The sequence below is a fragment of the Pteropus vampyrus genome, unplaced genomic scaffold (assembly GCF_000151845.1).
Source record: "Pteropus vampyrus isolate Shadow unplaced genomic scaffold, Pvam_2.0 Scaffold397, whole genome shotgun sequence".
NCBI classification, from domain to species: domain Eukaryota; kingdom Metazoa; phylum Chordata; class Mammalia; order Chiroptera; family Pteropodidae; genus Pteropus; species Pteropus vampyrus.
In genome coordinates this window covers 881,315-888,576 of record NW_011889178.1, presented here as the reverse complement: position 1 = coordinate 888,576, position 7,262 = coordinate 881,315, and the positions used below count along the sequence as shown (strand labels likewise).

The following is a 7,262-nucleotide window of genomic DNA, read 5'->3' as shown; positions in this document are numbered from 1 at the left end:
GTCTTGGATTGCCGAGTGACCACATGGAGTAGAGAAACTACCAACCTGCCCTGGACCACTACATGAAGAAGGAATAAATTTCCATATTCTTTGTGTCCCTGTATTACGAGCACTCTTTGTTAGGGTGAAAAACCAAACTTCTAGAATAAGGCTCCAAAATTTACTGCATCCGGTCTGCTGCATCCACTCAGTCCACGTAAGTCGAAGCCAAAACAAAAAGAATCAAGATGATCTCTATTAGCTATCTTAGGTTCATCACCTCATTTACTCCACACAGCATCTTACGAGATAATTTCAGTATCCTACCTTTACTGGTGAGAAAATGGAGACTCAGAAAGGTTCAACAACTTGTCCAGTCTATATCATACTGACAGAGTCGGGATTTGAACTCAGGCAGGTATTTGAATTCTTAAAGTCTGTGCTCTTATCCTCCACTTTTTGAAGATTTGCCTCCTGACAAAAAATTTGAGAATGGAGCAACCCATTCTAGCCCATGTGACCGTCATTTCTCCTTTTTCTGATCGAATCCGTTAATAAGGCTTGAGTTTGGTTAATAAGACTGTGTTTGGGCTCTCCAAGGGCTGACCAATACCAGAGTTCTGACTCACAAGGCTAGAAGTCAGGCCATGGATGTAGTAAATTCACCTGAGTGAAGAAGGCCACATGATTGAGAGACAATCTGCCAGACTTTTCCGAGGCAGCATGTATGCTTCCCTATCTCTGGGTGTGGCTGAGAGATAATCAGTGGGCTTTTTCTGTGAAATGAGAACATGTTCATTGTTTAGTTTTTATAATAAAAATATGGCTCATCTGATGAATATAATCTGAAAGAGAATTGAATTGTATAAAGATAAAAGTAGAAATCCACTCCTTACCCTATCTGGCCTGCAACTTTCCCATTCCATTGCTGGCAAGCTCATGTCTCTACTGTTATCACTTTGGAACATGACCTTCCAGCCCCCTTATAAAAAGATATATAAAGTGTTACATGCACAGCATGATACAGTTTTCAAAAAGTAGGTTGTAAAATAATATTATAGACATATATGTTTATAAACATAAAAATAGTTACTTTGCCTTTCTTTTTTTAAATAATTGTTTTCTAGTATTCCAATCTTTGTATATACAATCATTTTGCTCATTAAATGCTTTAAAATGAAAAACAATGTTAAAATAAACATTACTTATAAATCTTTTTCTAGGAATTACATTTTTGTAAGTTAACCTACAGAAATACATGAGCAAATTTGTAAGTGGGTATGTAAATTTAAATATATATTAATATTTAGAAATTATCCCCCCAAAATATGCTATCAATTTATATTCCCATGAACAAGGTATTATTTTGTTTATATCTTTACACCATCACCAACACTGATTACTATCTTTTTTAATATTGACAAATCTGATGGGTAAAAAATTTATTATTTTAGTAGATATTTCTTTAATTTTCATTGAAAATAAGCAGCTTTTATCATATTTACTTATCTTTCATATTTCTTCTTCTGTAGGGTTGTCATATATATTTACCCAATTTTCCTTCTGAGTTGTCATTTTCTTATTAAAGTGTAGGAGTTATTTATTAATAAAAAAGAAATGGTTATTTTCAATACTATATTGCAAAAACCTTTTCTTCCAAATATGCCATATGTTTATGAAATTTATACTGGTCTTGCCATACATACGATTTTAATTTTTAGACATTCCAAATATTCAAATTTTTCCTTTGTGAGATCTTTTATCATTTTGTGCTTAGAAAGGCCTGTATTTCTTTCTGTAATATTAAAAAAATGTTTCAGCAAATTTTCTTCTCAAATGTTTGTGGTTTTATGTTTTTCAAATAAAGCTGATATATAAGAATTTATAGTTTCGTTGTGCATAGTATATCACCATTTATTTAAAAAGGAGCAAATTGGCCCCAATTTATGTATGGATAATCATGTCTTTTCTGCAATGATCCGAGGCCCTTCTTTTGCTATGTTCCTATATAAATTAAAATCCATTTTTAGACTTAATATTCTATTTCATTGATCTCCCTCAGTATCATACTATTTTAATTATTCTAACTTTATAATATGGCTTAATATCTGGAAGACAAAAGTTAAATTCCTTTTGTACTCTAGAATAGCCTACAAATTACTAGATAGAGTTTAGCATCATTTTAATAATTTCCTTCAAAAATTTACTGGAGTTTTAAATGTGTTTGTATTAAATGTAGAGATAAGAGGAAAGTTGTATCTTTTTTTTTTTAGGCGAAGCAACCCTTGGTTGACCTCACAGATCTCAAGGACCTTGTCAGCTTACAATCCCTTGTTTATTATTTTTTACACCTACAGCACCTGGTCTTCCTAGGTGGTCTCCCATCCAAGTACTAACCAGGCCCGACCCTGCTTAGTTTCTAAGATCAGATGGGATCAGGCTTGTTCAGGGTGGCATGGCCGTAGACAAATTTGTATCATTTTTAATAGTCTACTTTTTAAGAAAATTATATCTCTTCCTTTATTCACTTTCTTTAATATTCTCAATGAAGTTTCATAGCTTATTTTATGTGTTTAATGTTAATTCCTATGTGTTCAATTTCTGCTACTATTGTGAATGATATATTTTTTTCTCTCTGTATTTTATAACTGATTATTATTTGAATATAAGGAGGCCGGGTTGAATTTCTTTGATAACAGATTTATTTATTTTTTTTTTTTTTGCCATCATAACTATTATTTTCCAGAACACATTTGGGGAATACAACAGAGTTTCAGAAAGTGGTTTTTAGATGTGGTGACAGTCTAATTCTTTATGAAAATATGAATTTATAGTAGTGTAATTGGCTTTAGCATAGTTTGCATTTTGATATATTACACTATAAGTTTCTCTCAGCTAGAAACAGCTACACTTTCCTTATTACAAACATAGCATCCATTTTCATAGTGTAAATACAATGTTAAGATCTAGTGATAGAGTTGCATATGTCTCTTGTGAGATTGAACTTGTTTCAATATGCCTTTGCACACTGAAACTTTGCATCTATAAAAAGTAGAATCCTAATGCACTCATGCCTTTAAGTAAAAGATGAAAAGGTCTCTATGTGACCCATTACTTACTAAGATAAAATAAACATAATTCATTGTGGATATTTTATAACATATAGAACTTCTAGATCAGAGATAGAATATCTATTTCCCCATACCCACCCATTTTTAAAAATCTATGAGATCAGAAGAATGTACATAGTATACCACCATTTTTGTTTAAAAAGGAGGGACAGTCTATGGCCATGCCATCCTGAACAAGCTTGATCCCATCTGATCTCGGAAGCTAAGCAGGGGCGGGCCTGGTTAATACTTGGATGGGAGACCATCTAGGAAGACTAGGTGCTGTAGACGTAAAAAAATTTTAAAAATTAAAAAAATAAGGGATTATAAACTGACAAGGTCCTTGCGATCTGTGAGGTCAACCAAGGATTGCCTAGCCTAAAAAATCATAATAATAATAAATGAAATAAAATAAAAAGGAGGGACACATCCATATGTGTGCTTACATATGTGCAATGATATATTAAAAAAATGGCATCACTGGTAGCTTCTGGGGAGGCTGGAGGATACAGGTGATCAGATTTACTTTCCAGTGTGTATACTTTTTATACTCTGAATTTTCCATCACATGCAGATATTGTTTTTATTAATACGCTTCTATGTCAGAAAGATATTGAAAAACAGTAATACTCCATATTAGCAATGATGTGGTGAGAATAAGATGGGAATTTTTTAAATTTACAAATGGGGTGTAAATCGGTACGATTATGTTTGACATGTCAGAAGCATTTAAAATTCCTTTACCTGCATCTCTGATTCTTTACATAGGATTTACTTTTAGAATCAGAATTATTGTGTGTGGTAAGCAGAATAACGGTTCCCCAAATGGTCCCCCACGTCCTAATCCCTGCATCTGTGAATATGTTATATGGCAGGAGGGAATTAGATTGTAGATGGAACTGAGGTTGCTAACTGGGTGACTTTGAGATGGACAAATTATCTTGGATTATCTGGGTGGACCCGATGCAATCATTAGGATCCTTATAAATTAAAGAAGGGGCAAGAGAGTCAATGTCAGAGTAATGCAGTGACAGAAGGATTCAACCAGCCATTGCTGGCTTTGAAAATGGAAGGGGCCATGAGCCAAGGAATGTGGGCAGCCTCATGAAGCTGGAAGTCAAGGAAATCTTGGATCTTCCCCTATAGCCTCCAGAATGAATGCAGGCCTGCCAACGACTTAGCCCAGTGAGACTTATATTGGACTTCTGGCTTCCAAAACTGCAAGATAATAAGTTTGTGTTCTTTTAAGCCACTAAGCCTGTAGTAATCTGTTACGGCAGCAATAGAAAACCAATACACTGTGTCAAAGATGCACCCAATATAAGAGTAAAAATCTGGGCAGAATATAAATGTCCATTAATAAAGGAATAGAAAACGAATGATGGTACCTTTATAGGAAAGTATATTATACAACTAGTATACACTTAATTTTGAAATTTGTTAAATGTTTATGAGACAATAAAGGAAATTTATAAACCTGTATTTGATTCTAATTATAAAAATTATATATATATATAATATGTATGTCACATCAGTAAGGGTCAAGCTGCAGGAAAAAGGAATTTCTCAAGCTATTTCAAACAGAAAGGGATATAAAGAATCAAATCCATACAATATCATGGGGAAACTGTAGGAGTAAGTTCTCAAAGGGTTTCATGAAAAGTCAAACTAGCTTCCAGGGTTATAGCTACCTCGACTTCGATCACAAAGGGGGATGTCAGTTGGAGTCTGCGGTCACACATCCAAAAGGCAGTGAAGAGATGGCCCCTTTTCTTACAGATCCCTTTATTATCCCCACTACATTATATTCATGTAAAGAATATTTCAGTCTAACATCACATTTTTCTGCCTCCACATTTATAATATTTTAGAAGACAAACCAGAAACAAACATCAAGGAATCTAGTGGTAAGAACCCAGGCACTGGAGTTAGATGACCTGGATTTAGCTCCATCTATTCCTTTTGTGGCTCTCTGGCCAGATACTACACTCTTGTGCCTGAGCACCTTTGTCAGTAAAGGGAATAATATTAGTGCCTGTCCCATAGGGCTGTCTGAAGATCGAGTGGGATTGTGGGGGCCAAGCATTTAGCAGGGAGTTCTATAAAATAAAATTGCTCAGTAAATGGTAGCAATCATTCTCTCCTATACTTATCAGGTATTACTTATCATGTCTTACTTTTATCATCAGAAAAACAAAAATCTCATTTTAGAAAACTCTAAGCTGGACGTTAATCTTCCCAAAACAATCATGGTCTGATGGAAAAATATGAATTTTAAAAGTTGTTGCCCTGCCTCAGTTCTGTCTGTCGTATATCTGCTTCCTGTTGATAAAGGGAATAATAAAGACATACAAGCTCTATTTAAAAGTTGAGAATCAAAAGACCTTGAGTATTTTCATTCTCAAGGCCATTAATTCTATACGACAAAAGTTGCCCTCAATCTATTGTGTAAAAAGCACCCTATTTCAGCATTTGACAGTGAATGAATACATTTTGGGAGAGAAATGGAAAAGTTTATGATAATAAAAAGGGGTAAAGGAGACAATCGGTTTTCAGTAAAGCCTGATTTACTAGTTGGACTACTGACCATAGGGTCATCTAAATATGGACATTTATAACTGTCTAAATGTAAACTTCTCAGAGGTCACTCTTTTGGTAGTGGTTACTCAATTACCCGCCTGATCCTCTCATGAGGAACACAGATTTGGGCACCATATTTCTCCTTATGGGACAGGACCCTGAAGGAATATGCCTGATGGTTTACACTTTTACATACGTGACTTGTCACTTGGTGCCACAGCCTTCCTTCAGGATGGGCAGTTCCAGATTCTCTTGCCAAAATGAGAATATAAGTCCAATGTTCTTTTCTTTGCCCCATGCTGCACAGGAGATCCTCAAAGAACCACAGGGAGTGATTTAGTTTATAATAGCCATCCTTTTAAATTAATTTTAAAACCTCCAAGCTAGTATGAGTTAGGTTTTACTTCTTCGAAACCTTCAGCAAATCTGTGGGTTGGAAATACATTCACCAGAACATGAGCAGTAGGTAAACCATGATTCTCACTGAATTTCAGTAGGGCATATTTTATGGCTTGTTCTTTTTGTATATCAAAGAACTTCATGGTCCCCAGAGATTAAAAAAAAGCATCCAAGTACATGAACTTTAAAGGACCTAAGTATAAACCCCAACAGGAAGTGATTTTACTTTTATTCCCAAATTCCATTACATACAACTAAAGGAAGTAAGGCTATCAATTTAGTCAGCCTTAGAGATAAGGACCAAGCAGGAAATGACTTTTCATGTGATGTCATCAAGAGCCTATGTCAGAGGAGGAAGGGGCAGGGCATGTCCTTTGTCCTTTACAGATTTTTCCCAGCCATCTCTGAATGAAAGGGGCAGGGGCAAATTTAATTATAAGTTACCCCAGTATGGGTTGCATGGCTCTGTGGGACCACGATGCGGACATTATTCTAATATTGAAAGAAAGCACGAGAAAGGAGGGAGGGAGGAAATGAATGAGTTAAACCCTAATCATTTAGCTAAGTAAACCTTAGCTGTTAGAAGCCAGTGAATGCTACCGGTTTATAGTCTGGTTAACTAACTGTGACCTTGTGTCATTTTTAATATGGACATTTCTACGTTAGAGAACATTTGGGATGGTGTTCACAGTATAAATCATTTTCATTTCACTCATGCACCTTTAATCAGGCATGGGGACATGGGAGAAAGATAAATGGGGCTCAAATACCACTTTGAGTGACTCTAGGCTTAGTCTTTCACCTGCAAAACAGGTCAATTAAGACCTATCACATGGGGTTGTTGGGAAGATTAAACAAGATGGTGCATGGAAGTGCCCAATGTAGCTGGCACTCAATAAATGTTTGCAGTAACTTTATCCATGACCTCTTAGTAGGTAATCAATTATTTTTTAGATTTTTTTTTTTTAAATTGTGGTAAAATATACATAACAAAATTTTCCACGTCATTCATTTTTAAGTGTAGTATTAAGTACATTCTCATTGTTTTGCGACAGCCCTCCAGAACTTTTCTTCTTGCCAAACTGAAACTCTACGCCCATTAAACAACTCTCATTCTCCGCCTCCCAGCCTCTGGCAACCACCGTTCTATTTTCTGTCTCTATGAATTTGACTATTCTAAATGCCTCGTATAAG

The 7,262-nt window shown here is 35.2% G+C and overlaps 1 non-coding gene and 1 pseudogene across 1 annotated transcript; one reads left to right on the top strand and one right to left on the bottom strand.

Annotated features, from left to right (window-relative positions):
* Positions 1 to 2,327: 2,327 nt before the first annotated feature.
* On the bottom strand, positions 2,328 to 2,446 carry LOC111731777. Its single transcript, XR_002777313.1, has one exon. It is a non-coding gene; the product is annotated as a 5S ribosomal RNA (ribosomal RNA).
* Positions 2,447 to 3,261: 815 nt separating this feature from the next.
* Positions 3,262 to 3,380, top strand: LOC111731784 (annotated as a pseudogene).
* Positions 3,381 to 7,262: the final 3,882 nt, after the last annotated feature.